The sequence below is a fragment of the Diabrotica virgifera genome, chromosome 2 (assembly GCF_917563875.1).
Source record: "Diabrotica virgifera virgifera chromosome 2, PGI_DIABVI_V3a".
In the NCBI taxonomy this organism is placed as follows: Eukaryota; Metazoa; Arthropoda; class Insecta; order Coleoptera; family Chrysomelidae; genus Diabrotica; species Diabrotica virgifera.
This window is the reverse complement of record NC_065444.1, coordinates 41,927,026-41,953,562: the sequence shown is the minus strand read 5'-3', so window position 1 is coordinate 41,953,562 and position 26,537 is coordinate 41,927,026. Positions and strand designations below refer to the sequence as shown.

Genomic DNA, 26,537 nt, shown 5'->3' with positions numbered 1-26,537 from the left:
GGACCTTGCATTGGAAGATGGAGAAATTATTAGACATTGCGACACTTATATACATAAGTAACTGGGTATGACCATTACAAAAGACAAGCAGACGACACGATTGAAGAAAGAAACAAGGGAAGAAAAGTAATTTCCTTTCACTAGTAATACCACTAGAGGTCAAATTATTTCCGGAAATTTTTTTGAGATCATGAATATTTTGAAAATTTCCCGAGTCGCAGACGAGGGAAATTTTCTAAAAATATTCATGATCAAAAAAAAATTTCCGGATATTAATTTGACTTCGCGTGGTATTCGGTAAGAAAATTCCACACCAAATTTGCATTTGAAAATCCAAAGCTGCATGAACAGATTAGTAGCGCGCCATAGCTTTGTCAGCAATTATTTAGGCTTTCAAATTCGTAATTTCTACTCATTGTAGTTGCATGGGAATACCATTTCAAGATAGAAAATAGTATATTCTTCAATTTTACATAAGTTTTGAGTAACTACAAGTGATAGAAAATGATTTTTTGGCGTTTTATTTTAAATTATGTAAACAAATAAAAACCAGTCTGTCAAAAATGTTCTGTTATTGTAAACGTCAAAAAATTTCCACTATAATTCGCTGTTGGGTACCCCACGAGCAAAAAATTTCCGATAAAATACCTCCGTTGCCATGGTGATCTGTCAAAATAACGTATTTTGATTGGTTCAAAATTACAGGTGTGGAATTTTCTAAATAATATACTTTGAGACCAATCATTAAAAAATAGTAACAAACGTAGAATGTATAACATAAATTTATTAAAAGTATAATCACCTAGAACAGTGAAACATGGTAGATAAAGGAAGGATACAAGAGGAAACTTGAAGCAACGGAAATGGATTTCTGGAGACGTTCGTGAGAATGTTAAATCAAAGTTATATTTTTCTCATGGAACTTTTTTATTTTTGATGACATTTTTAAATTTGGGTATTGCGTGTAAAATAAGTACAGTCCAATATAGGGGAACAAGGGGCTTGTTGTAACAGGGGTAAGTAGTAACACGGCTTTTTCATAGGTTATTTGACCGTTGTTAACTAATTTAGCTGATTCAATCTTATTCTCTTATCGCCCTGCAAATAACACCGTATAGCCAGTCATCCTTCGATAGTTGCAACTGAAATAGGTCCAGATGCGGTCGTTGCATATGCGGTCAAGGTAATTATCGTTGCAAATGCGGTCAATCCAAAATATTTTGGCAGGTAACGTTGCACTTGCGATCAGACATTTTACTTAAAAGCTAGAAATGTAAGAAGGTCGTAAATTAGTAACCACCCGAGTTATTAGCAGGCGCGGTCGACCCTATTGAAATATTTTATTCCGCTTATCTATATTTCGAACAATAGGTAATGAAAACAGTAATGACTAAACCACAATAATCCCCTCATTACGGATTTTTGGAAAGTTTGTATTTGCCTAATTAAAAAGGTTAGGGGAGAACTACCAAAATCTAAACATAAAAACAAATGCATATTATTTGTATATTAATAACAACAATATATTAATAATAACAGTAACAACTTTTAATAATGGAAAATTTTGAAGTGATTGAAACCACCAAGGGAAAACCTTCTGCTCTTCACGCTGGATATAAGTATCGAAAATATAGGAAGAATAAGGAAGATGTTGTAACTTGGGTATGTGTAAAAGAACGTCACCACAACTGTAAAGGGAGGATGAAGACAAAACTGACGGAACTACTCGAAGTCAACCAACATACTTGTGGTGTCCTCGATGTAGCTCTCTTAGAAGTAAAAAAGGCTACGTACATTTCAAAAAAGAGAGCTCGACAAGAAGACACTCCAACCCCAGACATTTACAGGAAAGAGTTCGAAAAACTATTTACAAAAGGACTCGATTTTGTAAGTAAAATTCCTTTGTACGCCTCACGTAAGTCTACACTTTGTCGTTCAAGACATTTACAAACTGGTGTCAGACCAGAACCAGCGTCGTCTATTGAAATAGATATCCCACTGGAAATGTTGACATTAGAAGATGGTCAGAGTGTTTTGTGTTTTGACGACACTGAAGAAGGAGAAAGAATTTTATGTTTTTCAACTTCGAAAGCAAAGGAAACGTTAGCAACAAAAACAGATTTTTTTGTCGACGGTACATTTAAGAGCTCCTCCAAACAGTTTACACAAATATATACCATGCATGTTGATATGGGCAGCACTGACGACGAAACAAGAATTGTCCCTGTGTTGTATGCGCTTCCACCAAACAAAAAAATGAAAACGTATAGAAGGCTGTTTACAATACTGACAAAAAAACTAGGCGGATGGAAACCAACAACAGTGACGCTTGATTTTGAAGATGCTGTTATTCAAGCTCTCAACACTGTTTTCCCAGATGTTAGACTGCATGGATGCAACTACCATTTTAATCAGTCGCTTTGGAGGAACATCGGACTGACAACACAATACATTACCGACGATAACGTTAGACTTCATTTAAGAATGTGTTCTGCATTGGCATACTTACCTTTGGAGCAAATAGAAGACGGGTGGCTAATTATTCAATCTGATTCTCCGGAAGATGAAAATTTGACAAAATTTTATGATTACTTCGTTAACGAATGGCTAGAAAATTCAGTGATTAGCATGAATATGTGGAACTGCCATGGCCTCCGACACCGAACAAATAATGCCGTGGAAGGATGGAATAACCGGTTAAACAGAATGTTAAAAAACCTCATCCAAACATATACATTCTCATAAAAAATTTAAGAAAAGAAACATAATATTTCGATTTCGTATTAAATAGAATGGACTTAAACCTAGAAAATAAGAAACGAAAGAAAATGTATATTCAACTGGATAATAGGATAAATATTGCAACAGAACTATTGCAGCGCTCTTGTGATATAAAATCATTTTTGGTGTCCGTGGCAAGTATTCAAAAATTTCACTAAAAAAACATTAAAATAAAAAAAAAGACAAAAAAAAACAAAGATAAAAAACACAAAAAAATAGATAAAAAAAGCTAAAAAAAGATAAAAAAAACAAAAAAAAATTAAACATGCCTATGATTCATCATAGCCAGTCCTAAGCCTGGACAAAATGTGAAGGATTTTTTTAAATGTTTGTACTTAACTAATACACATTAAATATAAAAAGACATGAAAGCATCTTAGGGAAGGAACTCCCATTTTTAAATTTTTAATACTTTTTAACATTTGACACAAACAGTAAGGTAGCCAATTTATATAGAAATAATCAACAATTCGCTAATATTTTATTTATGTGACACTAAGGTTTATTAAATCAACTATCTTCATTTTTTTTAATTAGTGCACATAATCTCACTAAACTCTCAAAAGAAGAAAGTTTTTTTATATCAAAATACTTTTTGCCTTAATAAAATTATTAGTAAGCATTTTCTCCTCTTATCAACGTCTATGGTAAATATTATTTAAATCTTACAAAAATTTGGTTATAGAATTATTCATGTGATAGTGGTAGAAAAAGGTAAAAATATGATTTGTTTATTAGGCAATGACCGCACATGCAACGATAAAATCAAACATATTTTTGTATGACCGCAAATGCAACGATAATAGCCGTGATCGCAAATGCTACGACCGCATCTGCAACGACACCGTTGCAACTATCGGAGGATGACTAGTTTTGAGGTTGCTACTATAGTAGTTTTGTGCACGTGCTTCATTTGGATGAGGTAATTTAAAATTTGACTCTTATGAAATTTTGGTTATCGCTATTGTTTTAAACGGAAATGAAACTTTCGGTATTCATTTCTTTTCTAAATTTAGTTATACTTTGATGTTGCTTAACGATTTTACGATTAGCAAGATATTTTTACAGTTATTTTAATAAATATACAAAAGTGTGCTATGGGGCATGTTGTAACAAAACGTTGGGGCTTGTTGTAACATATTACAAATTGCGCTGAATCTTACTAAATTTATGATCTACAATATAAAAACGTATTATTTAGTTTAGTAATAGTCCAGACTGAGACAACATAAAAGAAAATCAGAAAGGGCAACTCAAGGCAACTTAGGAGGTCTAAGTGTCTGAAGGCCCTGCCCCGATATACCATAACCAAGGGCAACTCAAAGCCAGAAGGTGAAGTCTACCAGTTAGGTTCAGCGGAAATCTTAGATAATCAATGTAGCATAAAGCAAGCAAGTAAAACAGCACGGACTGTGTCATGTATCTTGATACCGATATAGAAAAAAAAGAATGTGTGTGTACTTTGTACGCACGTAAGAAGATATTCTTCTATTATATAATAGGTAATTTAAACGAAGTAAATATACTTAAAAGGTTATTTGTACTTATTTTATTTAAAAATCAAACTAACTTTCTTATCTACCACTTTCAAAAAAGAAGAATATCTTCAAAAATCATATAATAATATACTTACAATCATAAAATCTATAAAAAAAAATAAAAAAATAATAACTTGCTTGGGGCTTGAACCCACTTCACGTCTACCGCGCCGTACGAAAGTTGACGCCATTTCAAACTGCACCAAACTCTCGTATACGTCATGTGGGAATATACACAAACTAAACGTTTACACCATAAATTTATATGAATTTAATAAAATTATTAGTTTGATTTTTGTCGAAATAAAATACAACAAAATATAGAGTAAGAAAACGATATATGAGATGAAGATTTGTAGAAAGTTTGTTCGTAATCAGATTATGTAAATTAAAGCATTCCCTACTAATAGGTAACTACATTATTTTGTTTACATTTTCCAAATAGATAGGTATTGAAACTGTTAGGTATTTCCAACTGAAACATTTAGAATTACGTACCTGCGGCTTTTCAAAACTATTTAAAAAGTTCCTATAATTATAAATTTGATTTTATTTCTGTCCACACATCAATAAAAACTAATATTATACAATATTTTTGTTTACCGATAACCTCCATATTGAACAATTATTGACAGATCATTTCAAAATTTCAACACCCAATCAGAGCCCGTATAATAACTAATACCATACTGTCGGTGTGCGCATGCGCGCGGATCAATCAAATTTTACCCTCAATCGATTCGCCGCTAAAGAAGAATATTTGGACTAATTCCCATGAAGATGCGAAAACTGCCTTACCAATGTGCTGTGAAACTCAATGCTAAGCAAATTCTTTCTTCTTGGTATCAAAATTATACGGTTGGTCCAGATTGGGTCCAAAATTTCATGCGTAGAAATCTACATTTATATTTAAGAACACCGGAAGCCACGTTATTAAGTCGAGCAACATCTTTCAACAGGACCAACGTTGGTATTTTCTTCGAAATATTCCAAAAAATTCGAATTTTCGTAATGTTACAACCTGCCCCAATAGATGTTACAACTAGCCCCAAGCTCGGGGTAAGTTGTAACAATGCACTCTTTTTGGTAAAATGCAAGTTGATTAAAAAATATCATTATTTTTAACTTTTCTTCAGTTCATGTTGATTCAGAAAGAGTTAAACTAAAATTTAGTGTTTAATTAGTGATAATTGGGAAAATAGTTCTCAAGATATATTTGATTTTATGAAAATTGTTACAACTAGCCCCCTGCTCCCCTACTTACCGTTGCACGTCATCCGCGTCATAGCCCGTGACCTCACATGATACCAACACGAAATATTTAGGCGGTAGGTAAGTTCCTTTTTAGAATTATTTAGCCGAGTACACTGGAATTACAGCCACTAGACATATTTTATTATATACGCGTATAAATAATACTGGAAGATTTTTATTAATGTACATTTAAAGAAACATACCCTAACTTGTTTCATTTAATCTGTATAAATGGAATATAAAGCGTTTTTATAAAGCACACTTGTTCGAATTACACTCTAACTGCGATCGAACAAAGGTGACATTTTGGCATAAATTGGTAACATTTATTTGACAGTTCCGGTGATGACACTTCATATTTGTTTTTATTCTTTACTATAAATATTTATTTTATCATATTTATTGATATTTTATTTACTTTAACGTAAGATTATAACTTAATTCTTGTTTTCTATTTCTAAAGTTTTTATTCATTTACTTAATTTGTTTTGTTGTATAATCACTTTCGCAAAAATTATGTGATATATTTGATTTAAAATGACTTAAAGAATTTTTTGTAATTGGCAACAATGTCAACTTAGATCTCTGACGTAGATAATGACGTGCAACGATAAGTATATTTGACGGAAGGTACCTACGTTATCACAACTTGAATGTGTTAATATAGACCAAGACTAAACTGTAAAAAAAACGTGTATTTTTGGATGTGAGAGGTGGCATTCGGATTTTTGCAGATAAAGTTAGGTGACACCTTCGGTAATAATAATTGACTTATGCTCCTTCTCAAATATGCCCGGAACATTAATAAAAAAATTAAAGTATTTAAAAATTTTAACTATTTATAATGGGAAATAAGCCACAATATTATTAAAAAATGATTTTTATTAACGTTTCGACGCCCAAATCGGGTGCCGTTGTCAAAATACAAAATACTACTACATAAACAAAAATGTTGTTACTTAGTAAAAAAATTCTTCTAATAATTTATTTAATTTATTTATTTATTTATTTATAATTTATTTAACTAATGGCTCTAATTATGCTAAACGAAACCAATTGTGTCGCAAATTCCTCGGTGGAATGCAGTAGGATGTGGATACCCATGCTGAAAGAGGAAGTCAATAGAAAGAAAATACCACAATTAGTAAGTCAATGGTCGAGTTAGTACATATTTTATATTTTAGTATTACTTATATCCATGTATTATTGATATTATTTATAATTTAAACAAAATTATAGTAAAGTCAGAATTTGGTATTAATTTTGAGAGTAAATTAAATATAAAACCAAATACTTACGATGTCGGGATAGTATCACGAGGTTTTTCCTGGTTTTCCCTCGTGATTTACTATGAGATCTCTAACGCGAGAATTTTAATGTCACCGTTGCATGTGGTTGTCTTTTTAAAGACAGATCACATGCTATGATTTTTTTTGTGACGGATATTCTTGAGTTGGGGTTGATTTCATGTAATCGAATGAACTATCTTTCAGTAAAGTCGTCCCAGGAACGCAACTCATAAATATTGGCAATATCATTTTAAAGTCTTCTACTTTAAAATGTATCATATGTATCTGAATTGCCGATATAAATGAGTCAAATTAAATAAATCATTAGAAGAATTTTTTTTACTAAGTAACAACATTTTTGTTTATGTAGTAGTATTTTGTATTTTGACAACGGCACCCGATTTGGGCGTCGAAACGTTAATAAAAATCATTTTTTAATAATATTGTGGCTTATTTCCCATTATAAATAGTTAAAATTGTAAAAATGCCACAAGAAAATAGCTTCAGAACAACATTTAAAAATTTCGAAAAACATCGATTTTTTCTGCTTTTTTTGCTTATAACTTTAAAACTCAAAAATTGCAATTTTTAGATTTTTTTAATGTTCCACCGCGTTGATCTCGAAAACTATGCATCCTACGAAAAAACTTGTAAGAACATTTTTTACTTATAATTACCCAAGAAATACAAAAAAAAATGTTTTATTTTGCGAAAAATCGATGTTATGTAATTCCTCAAGTTCTTTGTTTATAACGTGTCAAAATACATAAAAAAACTTGGGTAAGTCCATCTAAATAAAGGAGCCCGTAGCACCCCCTCCTGGACACAGCACTAATTTGTTTATAAGCCAAAGAATTGTTAATAACTTTAAAACATTGCTGAGGCTGCTTGAATAATCCGATTTCAATTCTGTAAAGTGCATTAGGTAGGTGGAGTGCTTCTTTATATGTAAAAAATCTTTGTATGTTCTAGTTTTTGTTGTGCAAGATTTTAAAAATTTTTATTTAAAAAAAAAAAGTTTAGATTGCAAAATTATTATGCAAAATCTAGTAAGTCAATTTTAATGAAATTTGGTGGACGGTTTTAGCACATTACAAAAATTTTCTAAGCGAATTAGGAAGGTTCCAAGTGTAACCTAAGTGATGGAAAAACATTGAATAATGACAGGCTTGTTTTGCCCCCTTATTTTATATTTATTGCTATTTTGCAGCAAGTGTGTTAAATTAAGATATCTTTAACCAATCGTATCTGATAGAAAATTTAATTATCTTTGTTTTATTCAAATACGACTTTGTTCCAAAATGAATCGTTTTAAAGTTATAAGCAAAGAAAGTAGAAAAAAAAAACGAAATTTTTTGAAATTTTTAAATATTTTATTTTTTTATTAATGTTCCGGGCATATTTGAGAAGGAGCATAAATCAATTATTATTAACGAAGTTATCACCTAACTTTATCCGCAAAAATCCGAATGCCACCTCTCACATCCACCTAATAACAGATCCTTCCTGGTCTAATAGAACAATCTAACATTTCGACCACCTTGTAAAACTTGTATTATAATAATTGTTTTAATAGGATAAAAAGTATTTTATCAAGGCCCATAGGGTATTCCATAAGAAAAATAGAACTTTGATACGCCACAATTTTTTTGGAGCGCCCTGTATAATTCACCTAATTTTTAAATTATAGTTTTATGGTGCTTATGTAGAAAATTTCTATGTAGAAAAAAACCGCAAACGACTCAATAGTTTTTCAGAGACTGACGCATACAGGATGAGCCCTGTGAAAATGCACTATTACTAGACAATCAGGAAGACTCTTTAACAGAAGAAGGGCAGTTTAGAATTTCAATTTTCAAATTGAAAGCCCAACAAAATTTGGTTCCGAGTATTCAGAAATTGTTTATCTCAAAAATTTTTGGTTTGGACAATAATTATTCTTAAATATTATTTAGATATAGCTCTAATGATTTTAAACAGGTACTTATGGCGTAAACAAACCCATATTAATTATCAGAATATAAATGATTACGATTGTTAATATTGGTGCAATTAATCTTAGTACTTTGGCAGAGTTTATTTTTAAACGTTTTTCAAGAAAAGTATTCGTGGAAAAGTTCAGATATGTCGGGGTATCCATTGATCTGCATGAGGGATGCTTTGATTGTGAGTACTATATTTTTTGATGTAAATAGTTTTAATATTTTGCTTTGTGTATAAAAAAATATTCGACTCAAATGGTTTTCATACGTTCATATATTATCTTATCGCAAACTATCATAATTTTTGTAACAAATTATAGAATTTTCGCAAATCACAGTGACATATGGTGAAGAATTTATTAATGTTGGAATTTTATAGTAAGTTTTTTCAGACCTTTATTTTTTCACTTTAAAAATGATCCACGAGAATCCTCTAACTAAATATTGATTTTTACATGTAGCTGGAATTTGTCACATATCTATCGGATATGTACATCGACTCCATCGACCATGCAGTATATCTGTTTTGGGTTATGTAAATAGGATATGATCCACTGTTTTGGTTGAAACGCTTCGAAATATTACTAGAAATAATAATAGACACTTGAAAAGGTGGGCTAAATTTTTTTATTAACAATTTGTTAAAAGAACGTAAAGACAAAAAGTTTTGTAATTAAATTCACTACAAGATAGAATTTAGGTGAATTGAAAAAATAATATTATTACTGTAAAACCAGCAAAAATCATTCAAAAAGGGTCAAAAATAATTTTGGTCAGTTATTTAAAAGCCACATACAATTTTAAAAATATACCCGGAAAATATTGTTAATATATAAAAGACTACACAAAATTTCAACACAATCGATGAAGTAGTTTTTGCGAAATAGTTTTGCAATCTAAATTTTTGATAAAAAGTTATTAATCTTCAAAATTATGCAGAGCCAACAAACACAATTTTATATACTTGAATTTTTTTTAATATAAAAGGGAATTCATTTGGAATCCCATCTTTAAATGCAGCTTTTCTGTTGCTTAGTTTTTTCAAGTGTTTTCTGAAGTTTATGCTTGCTTATGTGAACTTCTTTGTTTATGGTAATTTCTGGTGTTTGAGGTTCCATCGTCATTGGTTGTTCCTCTGTAAATATCTTCTTGATATATTCAATCCATACATACTTTTTGATGTGTTTCGAACCTATTAATTCCTTCACTTCCACTCTTTGACCTCTGATAAACCTCTATACTTCTTTTTGTAAACCATAAAAATGATGATCCAATTCTTTTGAGACGCGTTCCAGTGCTCTTTTTTAATTCTTCTTACAAGTGCCAGTGTTTCATTTCTTATTTTCTTGTAACCTTCTTACGCTTAATGCGTCTTATTTGACATGTGCTTCAAATAAGCTTTTTTTTTCCTTGCATTTTTTCGTTCGCCTCTCTACAGAACCATGGACTTTTTGCTTGGAGAGAGACTTGATTTATTTATCTTTCTTTCGTCCAGAGCTTCTTGAACTGAGTCTAGATGTCGCCTTTAGTTTTTGCCCAGCTTTTCTCGACTCCATCGCTTTGGATGATTGGTATATGTGTCTCTGCATTTTTCTGCTTTTTTGGTATAAATAACTTGCTTTATAATGACACAGTAAAAAATAGAAGTAAATATTTGATTACACTAGCTTTGAAGTATTCTAGAGGTAAAGCAAAGTAATTTTTTAATAATAAAATAAAATAAAAATTCCATTTTTAATTCAGTTGCAATGCGAAGGCAAAACAATCTTATTTTTCACTTAAAATACGGAGAGCAGTCCAGCCCTCTGAATCGACGATTTTCGACTCTTGTTGGAGTCTCATCGGAGAGAAGGTAGGCCTGCTTCTCCATACTTTAAGTGATCAACACCGAGAGTTTATCCCCCACACCGCAACTGACGTGAATGGACTAGGTGACTAGCGTCATCTGGCAATAGAAAGATGAAGTAGTTTTCAATCCTAATAACAATATTATTAATATTTAAAAATATTAAAATATTAAAATATTACTAAAAGATTTTTAAAATGAAAACTTATTGGTCCATTTTTTTGGTATCACCTCCATGGCTTCTAAAATTTGCAAGCCAGATGGATGCTGAAGCGAAGAAGACAAGAGGGAATTCAAAAAACTTACAACTCACGACCCCGTCTGTTCAGCTGGTAAATTCCAACAGAAAATGGACCTAAGTTACTCACAGAAGTAACGACCAATATAAAAATAAAATAAAAATTCCATTTTTAATTCAGTTGCAATGCGAAGGCAAAATAATCTTATTTTTCACTTAAAATACGGAGAGCAGTCCAGCCCTCTGAATCGACGATTTTCGACTCTTGTTGGAGCCTCATCGGAGAGAACGTAGGTCTACTTCTCCATACTTCAAGTGATCAACACCGAAAGTTTATCCCCCACACCGCAACTGACGTGAATGGACTAGGTGCCTGGCGTGATCTGGCAATAGAAAAATGAAGTAGTTTTCAATCCTAATAACAATATTATTAATATTTAAAAATATTAAAATATTACTAAAAGATTTTTAAATTGAAAACTTATTGGTCCATTTTTCCATGGCTTCTAAAATTTGCAAGCCAAATGGATGCTGAAGCGAAGACAAAAGGGAATTCAAAAAACTTACAATTCACGACCCCGTCTGTTCAGCTGGTAAATTCCAACAGAAAATGGACCTAGTTACTCAAAGAAGTAACGACCAATATAAAAATAAAATAAAAATTCCATTTTTAATTCAGTTGCAATGCGAAGGCAAAACAATCTTATTTTTCACTTAAAATACGAAGAGCAGTCCAGCCCTCTGAATCGACGATTTTCGACTCTTGTTGGAGTCTCATCGGAGAGAACGTAGGCCTGCTTCTCCATACTTTAAGTAATCAACACCGAGAGTTTATCCCCACACCGCAACTGACGTGAATGGACTAGGTGACAAGCGTCATCTGGCAATAGAAAGATGAAGTAGTTTTCAATCCTAATAACAATATTATAAATTTAAGTGAAAAATAAGATTGTTTTGCCTTCGCATTGCAACTGAATTAAAAATGGAATTTTTATTTTATTTTTATATTGGTCGTTACTTCTTTGAGTAACTTAGGTCCATTTCCTGTTGGAATTTACCAGCTGAACAGACGGGGTCGTGATTTGTAAGTTTTTTGAATTCCGTCTTGTCTTCTTCGCTTCAGCATCCATCTGACTTGCAAATTTTAAAAGCCATGGAGGTGTTACCAAGAAAATAGACCAATAAGTTTTGAATTTAAAAATCTTTTAGTAATAGTTTAATATTTTTAAATATTAATCATATTGTTATTAGGATTGAAAACTACTTCATCTTTCATAATTCTTTAATCTTATTTTAACCATGAAAATACCATAATTACAATATCATACTTTATTATGCTTTAGAATGAGAAAGGATACATCGACGAAAACGACGAATTAAAATTAATTATACCAAGATGTTCAACGCCGAAACCCGAAGAGGAAAAATCTCCATCGCCCGAAAACGATGCCTCATCTTACAAAAGATTTTACGATAGACTACAAACCAAAATCAGCTCTTTTCGTGTTAGAGGAGTAACGGTGAGACCACATACCATACTATCATTACACCTTGTCGGACCTAAACCCTCAATTAAAGAATATAAAACCAAGACAGAAGGTTTTTTTTATGATTGAAAACGGGCATCACAATGAACCTGACGTACGAACGCTTCAAATTTGGGACAATATCATAGCAACTTTGAAGGAATTACAGGTGAATGTAGACAACAGTTTTGACAAATGAACAAGTCCACAACTTTTGTTTATTTTCGCGTGTACCAAATATATGAATATTTTAATATTTAGTCCAGTCGTCAGAGATTTGACCTCTATAAATCATACGAATTAGCTGAATTTTGCTGAAGATTTTTGGCAATTTTTTGGCACCAAAAATGGGAAAAAAGTTTGCCACCCAACCACGGGTATCCCCCTAAAACCCCCTCATAGTCACTTACAGAATTTTGCCACAAAAGAAGTCAAAATCTATAAAGCTGTTAAATAAATATACATTGCGCGATTTTTGTCATTTTTTATTATTTTCATGATATAAATTAAATTGATTTCTTCCATTGACCGGTCACTATGGAATTTCCATTGCTAGAGCCTAATATTTAAAACCTATAATGGTAGGGGAGCAAAGTATGCTAAATGTGCAGTCACTCGAACGCTTTGGGGACCTATTGGGTTGTGAAGAGTAGGTGCTAAAACCAAAAAAAGTTAAGTAAAGTTTTCCATTTAAGTGGGGACTTGTCCATTTTTAATTTAATTTTCCATTTCCAACAATCGTTTTTTAGATTATAGCGCCATCTATCCATAATTTGAAGAAATATCTCGAATAAAAGTTACTTATTTTTACGTAAGGAATCCAAATCTGCAATAAAACCCCCCACCCCAACTCCGCGGGGGTCATATTTGATATCATTCGATAGATTTTTAAAAACTATTGAGTACGTATTTTTTAGTTTCTCGATCTGTCATTCATTTCGCGAAATATTCGGGTTTTTCTTGTGAAATTTTGGGACTCATTTCCTTACGCCCGCGCCCACCCCCCGCTCAAATCGTCAGATTTTTTAAATATACACTGTTTTGCATGTACTTAACTTACTTTATCTTAATCTGACGATTTCGAGTTTTTCTACGCATAGATTTTTTTTCGACCCCCCCCCCCCCTTAACGAACTCCCCTGTATTAAGAGCCAATATATATGGTAGACGTACATTTTCAGGGTACAAGGTTTCTCACCATGTCTGACGCTCTCGAGTAACTGCAAAACTACCATAACATTAAATTTCGATTTTGATTGCACAACTACTTTTTCGAAATTACACAACTGCAGCTACAAATTTCATCTAATGCCTTCTTCATGGAAGCATTTCGCGTGACGTGAGATTATTTCTAATGAGAAAGTTTAAATTTAGCGTTTTTTAAGCATATTTCAACCTACCTCTTATTTGTTTCTGAAACTCAAAATCGAAATTCCTAACAATGGAAATTCCATACTGGCCGGTCCCATAAAAATCGTAAAAAATGACAAAAATCGGGCAACGTTCATTTATTTAACAACTTTATAGAAATGGACTTCAATTACGGCAAAATACAAAAATTGCATACGAAAGCTGCACTTTCCCCTTTAAAACACATATTTGTCAATAAGGTAGATACTCTGATCAAAAGATATTGAATTTTTACCGTCGAGTTAATACAAATTTGTTTCAAAAATTTATTTCGCGCGCGTAACTAACATTTAAAATCGCCGGTCGCTTCAAGCGTTGTTTCTAAGAGAACAGTTAATTGTACATCAAAAGTGTTAATAATCATTTTTGTTCAAAATTATGTCAGCTACATTTCTTGTTTGAAGCATTTTTCCGTTTTCCCTCCGAAGGGAGGAGTTTTATGGGGAAATCCGGTGATTGCAAACTTTTTCGCATCTTTTGTGTGTTCCCAAAATTTACATATTCTCAGCAAAATTCAGCTCGTTCGTATGATTTTTAAAGGTTTAGTGGCATTTTTGTCTCTGACGACTGGAGTAGTTTCTGTCCTTAACTAAGAACTTTTAAAATGATTTTTATTGTTACTTTGTAGTATATAATATATATTTATAACAGGTAATAAATTTCTTATAATTTATAATTCTCCATTTTTAAATCCTCAAATGTCAGTTTTACTTAACATGTACCTATCAAGTATTATATCACAACTTTTTTATTATTCTTTGCTGCAACCACAGATTTTGTTATTAAACGTTTTTATATCAAATTAAAGCTATTTTTTGTAATGCGATTTTGTAAGGTTGCCTGTAAAAAATGGCCGGAAATTAGGGTTGCCAGCTGTTAAAAACGCGAGGTGTCAGAGATAAAGTGAAAGAGAGCTAGAGCTCAACACCCCTGGTTTGACAAGATGACTGCTTTAACAACTCGCATTCGCCATCAAACATTGTCAATCTTGTCAAAACAGTGGCGTTGTGCGCTATCACTTTTCACTTTATCTTTGATACCTCTCTAAAAAACGTGCACCTAAGTCATGAACGATTTTTTTTTCAAAATGAAATACCAGCAAAAGAAAACATCAATGTGGCAGCACCGCTAATAAGAAAAGATTAAGTAGAAGGTTCAGATCCGGCTCGAAGGACCATGAATAGAATCAGCAATCTAAGCTTCGTAGTTGTAGGGAAGGAGAACGTATAATAAATTAGAAAAACCACTGTTTTAACACCGTTTATTAAACCCCAGCTGCCCGGGAAAATAAATTACAATAGTTATGTTAACTCTAACAAAGTTTAAATGCTAATTGATTATAATGCAACTACACCTTGACTGTTTGAACCAAGTTGAATAACTGATAATAATATACGCTTCTCTGAGTGGCAATATGTTTCTGGGTCAGGTCCCACACGCGTCATGTTATTACAGATTTAAAAGAACAAAGGATGTTTTAGAATTATCATAAGCATTTGTGTGCAATATACAAAATATATTGTTTATGATTTGTCATTATGAACTATATTAGCAAGCCGCACATGCAGAATACAATATCAAAATTGCGTTAATATGATATCTTCTTCTTATGGTGCCTATCCGTTACGGATGTTGGACACTAACATGGCTATTCTGACTTTGTTGACTGCTGCCCTGAAAAGTCCGGTAGTGGTTAAGTTAAACCATTTTCGCAGGTTATGCAGTCAGGATATTCTTCTTCGTCTTGGACCTCTTTTCCCATACACTTTACCTTGAAGTATGGTCCGAAGTAGGTCATATCGTTGTTCATTGCGCATTACATGGCCCAGGTATTCCAGTTTGCGACGTTTTATGGTTACGACTAGTTCGCACTCTTTACCCATTCTATGTAGAACTTCTTCGTTGGTAACTCTGTCTATCCAGGAAATCCTCAAAATGCGTCTATAGCACCACATCTCAAATGCTTCGAGTCTCTTCAGTGATGCTTCAGTTAAGGTCCATGACTCCACGCCATATAAAAGAACGGAGAATACGTAGCACTTTAGTAAACGAATTTTTATTTCCAATTTTATATCGTGACTGTTAAAGATTTTTTTCATTTTGACGAAGGCTGATCTTGCTTTCTCGATCCTTATCTTAATTTCAGTCGATTGGTCCCACTGTTCATTTAAGTTTGCACCCAAATAACAAAAGTTGGTGATTTGTGTTATAGGTTGTTGGTTAACTAGTAATTGACCAGGTGGTATCCTATTTTTGCTTATAACCATGTATTTGGTTTTTTTGATGTTAAAATCAAGCCCAAACCTGCTACTTACTTCTGCCACCCTGGAGACAAGTGTCTGCAGACCTTCAAGACTGTCTGCAAAAATGACAGTATCATCAGCGTATCTTATGTTGTTCAATCGTTCTCCGTTTATAAGTATTCCCTCGTCTATGTCCGTTAGCGCTAGGTTCATAATGTGTTCTGAATATGTATTGAACAATAATGGGGACAATATACATCCCTGTCGCACACCTCTTTTTATCTTTATGTCGTATGTTAACTGATCCCCTACTCTAACAGCTGCAGTTTGTTCGTAATAGATATTGTTTATTATACGGCGATCTCTGCTGTCTAGACCAATTGAATTTAATATTTTCATCAGTTCGTCATGTTTTATTCTATCGAACGCTTTCTGGTAATCAACAAAACACACATATATATCACAATTCACGTCTCTACATCTTTGAAAGAGAACTTGTATTGCAAAAAGTGCCTCTCGAGTACCCAATGCATCCCTAAAGCCGAATTGTGTGTTTGTCATGTGTTCTTCACACTTTTTATATATTCTTTTATGTATAATTTTTAAAAAAGTTTTCAGGAGATGGCTCATAAGGCTTATTATTCGATAATCTTCACATTTTTTGGCATTGGGTTTTTTAGGGATTGGTATAAAAGTTGCTCTTAGCCACTGTTGGGGTATTTTTCCACTTTGGTATATTTTGTTGAAGATCAAGGTAAGTCTTTTTACTTCGTCTTTATCCATAATTTTTAAAAATTCTGAGTAGAACTCGTCTGGTCCTGCAGCTTTTCCCTCCTTAATGTTGTTTATAGCAGCTTCTACTTCCGCTTCGAGAATAGGTGGTCCGGTATCGTCATTTTTATTTTGTGTGATGGTGACATTCCTATCGTCTTCAAATGTTGTTGTCACATAGTTCATCCATGTTGTTTTTGTTTCTTCAATATCAACTATTGGATTTCCTTGAGCGTCTGTTAAGTGTCCCGGCCTTTTTGATTTATAGATGCCTGCTGCTTCTTTGATCTTTTTGTGGAGGTTGAAGGAATCGTGTTTACGTTCCAACATCTCGATTTCTTCACACTGTTCTTCCAGATTTCTGTTTTTAGCTTCTCTGACAGCTTTTTTTATCTCTTTGTCTAGAAACTGATATGCAACGTAGTCTTTCCGCTTGGATTCTCTTCTTCTGTCCATCATCTGTAATATACCGTCGGTCATCCATGGCTTTTTCTTTTCTGTCTTTTTCGGTCGCAGGTATTGGTCTAATATTTCCTTCCCAATGTTTTCTAAGTGGTTTATTTCTGTGTCAACATCATTAACTACTTCTGACTTGGATATGTTGTTCTTCAGATATTCCCGTACTTCTTGCTTTATGTCATCATCTCTTAGTTGTTTGAGATCGTATCTTATAGGATTAGGTTTGTGGATTTTTTTAAATTTCAGACGAAACTTACTGACAAGTGGGTTATGGTCTGACTTAATATCTGCACCAGGGTAGGCTTTCACTGATGTTATAGAGTTTTTGAACCTTTTATTTATTAAAATATAGTCAATCTGGTTTCTAATGAGATTTTCTGGCGTGTCACCGGGTAGAGCGCCATGTGTATAACCTTCTGTATGGTAATTTGAAGAGTGTATTGGTGATTACCAACTCTTCTTCCGTAGCAAATGTGAGTAGGCGTTCTCCTCTCTCATTTCGCTCACCCAAACCCCATGAACCTACTACTTCACCATAACTACCCTTACCGATTTTGGCATTAAAGTCACCCATAACTAGCGTTACTTCATTGGTTTTTAACTTACTTAGGACTTTCCTTAAATCGTAATAAAAAGTCTCTATTACTTATGTAATAGAGACAGAGTAATATACTTGGTGCTCGTTTATTTGACATTTTCCGGCATCAGGCCATCGCATTTCACTGATGCCCATTATATCGATATTCAGTCTTTCCATTTCATGGATGGCATTATAAATTTTGCCTGCTTCGTACATGGTCTTGACGTTCCAGGTGCATATTTTAATAAACTGCTTAATTTTTCTAGGCGTATCCTTTCCTTTTACTTGGGGGTTTCGCTTGCTAACGACCTGGGAGGCCCCATGGTTCTGTGTTGTTATTCCGCCCCTGCCGGATCTTGCACTCCGATATACATGATCAGTAGTCTTCACTCTCAAAGCTGTAGCCATGATAGATGTACAAGAGATATCCATATGGATCTTTAATGTAGTGGTTTCTCCTTGCCTTCTACATCCTTACGCCGTTGACCTAGTTCTCGGTTCATCCGCCTTTAGGGCCAGTTTCCCAACCCTAGGACAAAAGAGTGTCCTACCACTTACCCAACTCATCCGTCCGAAGCCGTTGGTAGGTAAGTGGGGGATTGCTTATACCGGCAATCACTCGGCCTTATAATATGATATACAGAGTGATAAAAATATCGTTAATCTTCGGATATGAAATATGAATATTTGGGATTAAACAACTTTTAATTTAATTAACACTATTTGCGGCCACTTTTTGACTGGCAAGTGATTTTGCAGTGAGATCTTAGACTATTTGTAATTCTTCATTTTTAAGTTCTCAAATCAGTCAGCTTTACTCATTATGTATCACATATTAGACCACATAGTTCAGAGAAATAAGGAAGAAAATATCCTGTTGGTGACACAACCCCCTCCAGGCCGAAACCAAATTTTTTGAGTAGTATAGACATCTATAGTAATAACCTACAAGTTTCTTGCATCCGATTTTGATGATATACTTAGTTATAAACAAATGAAGATAAAAAAACGGTAAATTTTCGCTTTTTGCGTCTATAACCAAAAAGTTAACTACTTTAAACAAATTTGAGAGTGAGAAACTCATAAATCGTATAAAAAAACTTCAATATGGCGTTCGCTGAATATGTATATCCTTATTGGTTGCTTAGAAAATTGCAAAGTAAATCATAAATTTTGAGTTATTATAAATATTCGTAACTTATGTAAAAATTAACTTAGAACGTTCTTATTCCACGGAATGCTGAGACTTCTGGTGCTTAAATTTCAAAGCAATTGGTCAAATAGTTTAACAGGTATTTAATTTGTTTATCCCAAATTAATTTTTTTGGCAACGCTATAAGTCAGAAAATGATGAAGTTGCACTAATACTTTGGATATTTTATGAAAGAAGAAAATTTCTACTATTAATTTAATTTAAAAAAATGACAAAAAATAGTTCTAAATACTGCAAAATTATTTTGCAAAAACATGTGAATTAAAAAAAGGGGGGCTAACTTCGTCCCTAATTGTCCTAGGACAATTGTTTTTCTTTCTAAATGTGTATAAAAATTCAGTCTTTCCAAATATGAAAACATAATTTTTCTACGGGTAACGGTTAAAAAGTTATCCTAATTGTTTATAAGTACGCAAAAAATCGACGTGTTTTTGCAAAATAATTTTACACTGTTTACAATTACTTTTTGTCATTTTTTTAAATTAAGTCAATAGTATACATGTTCTTCTTCCATAAAATGTCAGAAGTCTTACTGTAACCTCATAATTTTCTGACTTATAGTGTTGCAAAAAAAATGAATTTGGGATAAACAAATTAAATAACTTTTAAACTATTTGACCAATTGCTTTGAAATTTAAAATATAATTTAAGCACCAGAAGTCTCAGCAATTCGTGTAATAAGAAGGTTCTAAGTTAATTTTTACATAAGTTATGAATATTTATAAACACTCAAAATTTATGATTTATTTTGCAATTTTCTAAGCAACCAATAAGGATAGACATATTCAGCGAACGCCATATTGAAATTTTTTAGACGATTTATGAGTATCTTACTCTCAAATTTGTTTAAAATGCTTAACTTTTTGGTTATAGACGAAAAAAGCGAAAATTTACCATTTTTTGATCTTCATTTGATTATAACTATGTATATCAGCAAAATCGGCTACAGGAAACATATAGGTTATTAATATAGATTTCCATACTACTCAAAAATTTTGTTTCGGCCTGGAGAGGGATGTGTCACGAGAACAATCTTATTTCTCTGGACTAACAACATTGTTATTAGATTGTAAACAATATTATGTAAAATTATTAGTACGTTTCGGCATTCGTTATAAATACACGATCTTCATTCCTCTGCATCTGATACTGGCGTTGCTGCAATGCAGATTTATTACGGTAGAGAGATCAAAAGGCCCTCTCTACCTTTCAGTAACTGATGCGATGCGAGCCTTTAATTTCATTTCCGACTAGCAGGAAATGATTTTTTACAAGGAATAAGGAAATAATTTAAAAAATCATTATAAATTTTTAATCAATATGTCTTTACGCCACGAAATATACAAAAAGCTCATCAGGTCTTTGTGTTTTTTACCTTTATCCATTGCCATTATCAATGAGCACTTTATTATAGTAGGGGACCTTTGGGTGCTAAATTTGCAGTTACTAAAGCGTCATGGGGACCTAATGGTTTGTGAAGATTGGGTCCAAAAACCAAAAAAAGTTAAGTTTTTATAATTTAGTGGGAGTGAATGGGTACAAATTTTCAAAAATTATTTTTTTCCGATTATAGCGCTATCTATCCATAATTCGCAGAAATGTCTCGAACAAAAGTTACTTATCGTTACGTAAGGAATCCAAATACGCAATAAACAATGGAAGCTCCAATTAAAGATTTTAAAGTAACCTCCCTCCCCACCTCCGTGGGGGTCGTGTTTGGTGTCATTCGATAGATTTTTGAAAAATATTGATCACGTATATTTCAGTTTTTGGATTTGATGTTCTAACATTTCGTGAAATATCAATTCATAGGCCTGGATCACGCGTACCAAAAAAAGTTTATTAGTAGCAAGCTGAAAATTTGTTAACAGCTTAACGGTGTCTAGTCGGACCAACTTTGATGTACGGGAACACTGGAACAGAGAAAGTTTTAATTGTGTGATCATATTATTATCAATTATCATATTATCAATTCACATTATTTAAGATTCCAAAGTTACCCAACCGCACCTCCGTGGGGGGTCATGATAGATAGATTTTTGAAAAATATTAAACACGTATATTTCAGTTTTTCGATCTGATGTTCATTTCACGAAATATTCGCTTTTTTTGTGAAACTTTGTGACTCACCAATTTCCTTACGATCCGCCCAAATCGTCAGATTTTTGAAATTCGCACTGTTCTTTATGTAGGTATTTAACTTACATCGTTTTAATCTGACGTTTTCGAGTTTTTCTAGGGATAGATTATTTTTTACGGACTGCCCCCAACGCACGCCCCTGTATTGAGTCCATATATGGTAGGGGTACATTTACAGTGTACAAGGTTTCTTCCCATGTGGTTTTTTGACGTGCCCGAATAACGCGCAAAATCTCCGCCTGAGCTCCCCTACCATTATAGTCCATTCGCTCAGCTCGGAAATATTTTGAAAGATTTATAGTCGGAAACCTGCAATACAAAAATTCCTAAATTCACTAGAACATTTGGAACTGGGATTAGTGAACCGACTAGTTTAAATATAATATATTTATATCGAAGGTATACAAAAAATGCAAGCGTGTGTGGGGTAGCATTGCATTTTGGTTGCATTGGTGCGGTGTTATGTTGATTAAAGTGTGCAAGACATGATGCTGATACAAAAGGCATTCGAAAATCTTTTCAGGCCATGATAATAGGGCTTTTCATCGATTGTCATTTGTTTCGAGCTTCTGTCATAAGTTGGCGGGCTTCTGTCATCTGTGGCGGAATTTTGTGCCGGTGAGTGTATATTCAATCATCGCTAGGGCAATGGAGGAAACAAGTATCCGGAATGGGAATAGACATAGGCGGTGGTAAATGTCTAACAACTTTGTTTTTCGCAGATGATCAGGTAGTCGTAGCGAATGATGAGGAAGACATGGACTACATGTTTAGAAAACTAAAGAAAGAATATGAAAAATGGGGCCTCAATATGAATATGTCAAAGACAGAGTATCTCAAAATAGGGAATGATGAAGAAGATTCAGATTTAGAAATAAGAACCATAAAAACATGTAAAGAATATAAATATCTCGGAGCTATAATATCTAAAGAAGGCACTACCAAAAGAGATATCGAAAACAGAACGCCGCAGGGCAAAAAAGTGGTAAACATTCTAAATTCTCTACTATGATCTACAGATATAAGACAAAAAATGAAATTGACAATCTATCGTACCTTGGTAGAGCCTATTATGACTTATGGGGCAGAAGTTTGGCAGATCACGAAAAAAAAATAGATGTGGAAAGATAAGGAGAGCGTGTGGTATATCCAAAAAAAAGAATGTGTGTGTACTTTGTACGCACGTAAGAAGTTATACTTCTATTATATAATTTCAACGAAATAAATATACTTAACAGTTACAATACAAAAAATTAACAATAATTACCAAAAATTAACCAAAACTTAAAAATGCCAAAAATTAAAAAAAAAAAAAAGAATATGAATCGTCCGGGATTTGAACCCGCGATCTCGCGATCTCTCGATCTCTGGTCCAATGCCCTACCAACCAGGCTATCAAGGCGCCTGTTATTGACGTTTCGCATATACATAATTACACATCACGGTAACAAGTGAAATATAAAAATATATATTTTATTATTTTACGCCCAAGGAAGACAAATCCAAAGACACAAAAATTATAATAAATAATACATTTACTAAAAAACACTAATATATTATTTTAATGGCTTATTTGCGCTGATACATAATTTGAAAGATTAGCAACGAACAACATGCTTTTGAACGTAAAGAAATAAATTATTTCCACCTACCTCTACCGAAAGTATACTTTTCCGGACCTGATTGTAGGGAGCAAAGTTGTAGTTTTCCTCTCTAGGGAGGAAAGTGATGTCATGCTATTTCATTCATAAAATATAACTTATTGACGCCCTGTACAATATCTATTTTCTATTACGTAAGTATCTATACATTTTAGCGTTTATTTATAAAACACCCTGTATTTTGCAGAATGGTAAAAAACAATAAATTGTTATTTTGATTTAACAATGTTTACATTAATAATTTGACTTATATTTGACAGTTGACAGTTATATTGTACCTACTTGTTAGTTTTAGTTTTAATAAAATTTTTTGGTTAGTTACATAAATAAATTAAGTAAAAATTAAAAAATAACTAGTTATTAATTTGAGGAAGGTGGAAAAACCATATGTGTAACATGGGAGTAAAGTGCCTTTTCCTCCCTTGAATGACTACTGCCCTCCGCTACGCGTCGGGCAGTAAACTTCATTCTCGGGAGGAAAAGTAGCACTTTCCTCCCTTGTTATATAAATAGCTATTAATCACCTAGGTAGATATTGGCCATAGAAATAAATTGCTTTAAACTGCAGTTAAATATATCTCAGTAAATACTTAAGGCATTATAATAGCTGCACATGACGAATAGAGGAGACTTCAACATAAGGTTAGTTCTAGCTTATGTATTTCTGAATGTAATCGAATTTCTTACTGGATAAGACGGATAAGATTATAATAAATATACAGGGCCGTCTTAACCATACACGGCGCCGGGGTGCAAGACTCATCTTTGCGCCCCCCTTTTGTCAGAAGATTTTATAGGTTATAGGTACGCTAAAATTAATTATGTTTGCTTTCTTTATTTATACAGGGTGGGCCAAAGAAAACAGACCTCGATATTTGGCAGTAGTTATTAGATTTTAAGGAAATGCCTAAAAAGGTCGATTTTTATTTTTAAATAACAATTTTTTATATATATTTCATACTAGTGACGTCATCCATCTGGGCGTGATGACGTAGTCGATGATTTTTTTAAATGGGAATAGGGATCGTGTGTGGTAGCCCATTTGAAAGGATGTTCAATTCTCTATTCAGCAATATAAACATTAATATCATTATTTATACAGGGTGGACAAAAAAATTTTGAATTAAATTAATTGGCAGAAAAAGAATCTATGTAATTTATTTAACTTAAAATACATTCTATTGCTGTCAGAAAATAGAAAAACATGTTTATTTGACAAATAAACATTGCTTTTCGCTTAAATTAAATGTTCAAACTACCAAGAGGTAGGTGGGAAGCTGTTTGTGATTTCATTTAAGCGAAAAGAAATGTTTATTTGTGAAATAAACATTTTTTCTATTTTCTGACAGCAGTACAATGTTTTTGAGTTAAATAAATTACATACCTACATTCTTCTTTTTGCGTCAATTAATTTATTTCAAAAATTATTTTTTTGACCACCCTGTATAAATAATGATTTTAATGTTTATATTACTAAATAGGGAATTGAACACCCTTTCAAATGAGCTACGCACAACCCCTATTTCCATTTAAAAGATGATTGATTACGTCATCACGCTCAGATGGATGACGTCACCAGTATGAAATATATGCCAAAAAATTACAATATAAAAAAAATGTTTCTGCATTTCCTTAAAATCTAATGACTACTGCCAAATATCGAGGTGGATTGTTTTCTTTGGTCCATCTTGTATATTAAGAAACATGGTTTCAGTATTCAAAAAGATCAATCTTATAAACTATAACTATACCATATTTTTTAAAGTATATCAAAGTCAACTTTTCTAGCTTTTAATTTGGCAAAAGTTTTTATTGCTTCGGTGGTATCTATTTTTATTTGCTTTTCTATACTTATTAAAGCCAATTATTTTTGATCAATTTAAGTTTAGAAACAGGCCTTTCTAATTCAGCTATTGTTACTGGAAGTGTTAAATATATCCTTAGACATGTAGAAATATTTAGGAAAACGGAGAGTAAATTATTTTAGAATATATTATATAACTTAAAATATCGAGTGGAGTTGTGTCTATATTTTTAAAAAATATTGGTAACAATTCTAACTCATGGAATATATCTTCACCATCCATATCAGATCTATTCCCAAGCGTTTTTATCACTAGTTTTTTTTGTAAATTTAAACATTGTGTTATTTTTAAGTTTTCTTCGGACTTTCTCCAACTCGATATACTTTCCATGAAATAAAAATTATAATTATGTTCCCTCAACATTTCAAATTTTACAAGATGGTGACTCATTGTCACTCGACATTCATTATTGGTCAAAATAGTGTACGCGTCACCTTTTTGAAATTATTGTCGGAATAATCTAAATGGGTTTCATATTTCATTTCCATATCGTAGGTGTAATAAGCATTAATAGCCTTTGTAAAAATACCGAAAGTGTACTTGTATGTTTTTGTTATTTGTAGTTTTTTTAAGGACAAAAAGCGCAAGTTTGAGCCTAGCAAGTGTTCAGCTTGCGCCCCTTGGACTTGGCGCCCGGGTGCCTCGCACCCCTTGCACCCCCGGGTTAAGACGGCCCTGTAAATATACAATAAAATGTTTTAATAATACTCATCTTATTCCCGAGGAAGACAAATCCAAAGACACAAAAATTATAATAAATATAAACTTACGTGCATAGAAATCGGCCCACCTAAAAATTTGGTCATTTTTGAAGTCTCGTATTTCCTAAACCTGTTGGCCGATTTAAGTGATTTTTTTAATATGTTATAGCTTTGTTCTTCAACAATATCGCTGTAATAATATTGTTGCTAAACAGGTAAGTGTTATTTTATACCTGGTGTAACAATGATAGTGTGTTTTTTCCTCAAAGTTTAGAACACCCTGTGGAATATTCTAGCGTATATAAAACATTGAAATTAAACGTCAACTGTAGCCTTAGGCTTTCTTAACATTTTGCTTTTTGATTAATTCGCTTATGTTGGGTAATAAAAAAGTTAGGGATTTTAACAACTATCAACGTTCTTCATCAATACAGGGTGTTTCTAAATAAGTGCGACAAGCTTTAAGGGGTAATTCTGCATGAAAAAATAATGACCGTTAGGTTTATAATCATATGTTCGCAAATGCTTCGTTTCAGAAATACGGGATGTTGAATTTGTTCGTACAATCTGACGATTTATTTATTGCTCTAAAACCGCATGAGATGTACAAATGAAATTTGGTAGGTTTTAAGAGGTAATTATTGCGCATTTTTTTGGCATACAGCTAAGAGTTTTATATTCACCATTGGCGTGCGTACGGGTAATATGACCGGGTAATATGACCCGTATGCACGCTATTGGTGAATATAAAATTCTTAATTGTATGTCAAATATGCGAAATAACTGCCTCTTAAAGCCCACCAAATTTCATTTGCATATCTCAACCGGTTTTAGAGCAGTAAATAAATTTTCAGTTTGTAAAAAAAATTCAACATCCCGTATCTCGAAAACGAAGCATTTGCGGACATTTGTTTATAAATGAAACGGTCATTATTTTTCATGCAGAATTTCCGCTTAAAGTTTGTCGCACTTATTTAGAAACACCCTGTATTGATGAAGAACGTTGCTAGTTGTTAAAATGCCTAACTTTTTTATTATCCAA

The 26,537-nt window shown here is 32.8% G+C and overlaps 1 protein-coding gene across 1 annotated transcript in view; it reads right to left on the bottom strand.

Annotated features, from left to right (window-relative positions):
• The window catches only part of LOC114329137 (peripheral plasma membrane protein CASK-like), a 642,784-nt gene that overhangs the window by 404,620 nt on the left and 211,627 nt on the right, over positions 1–26,537 (bottom strand). The window lies entirely within an intron of this gene.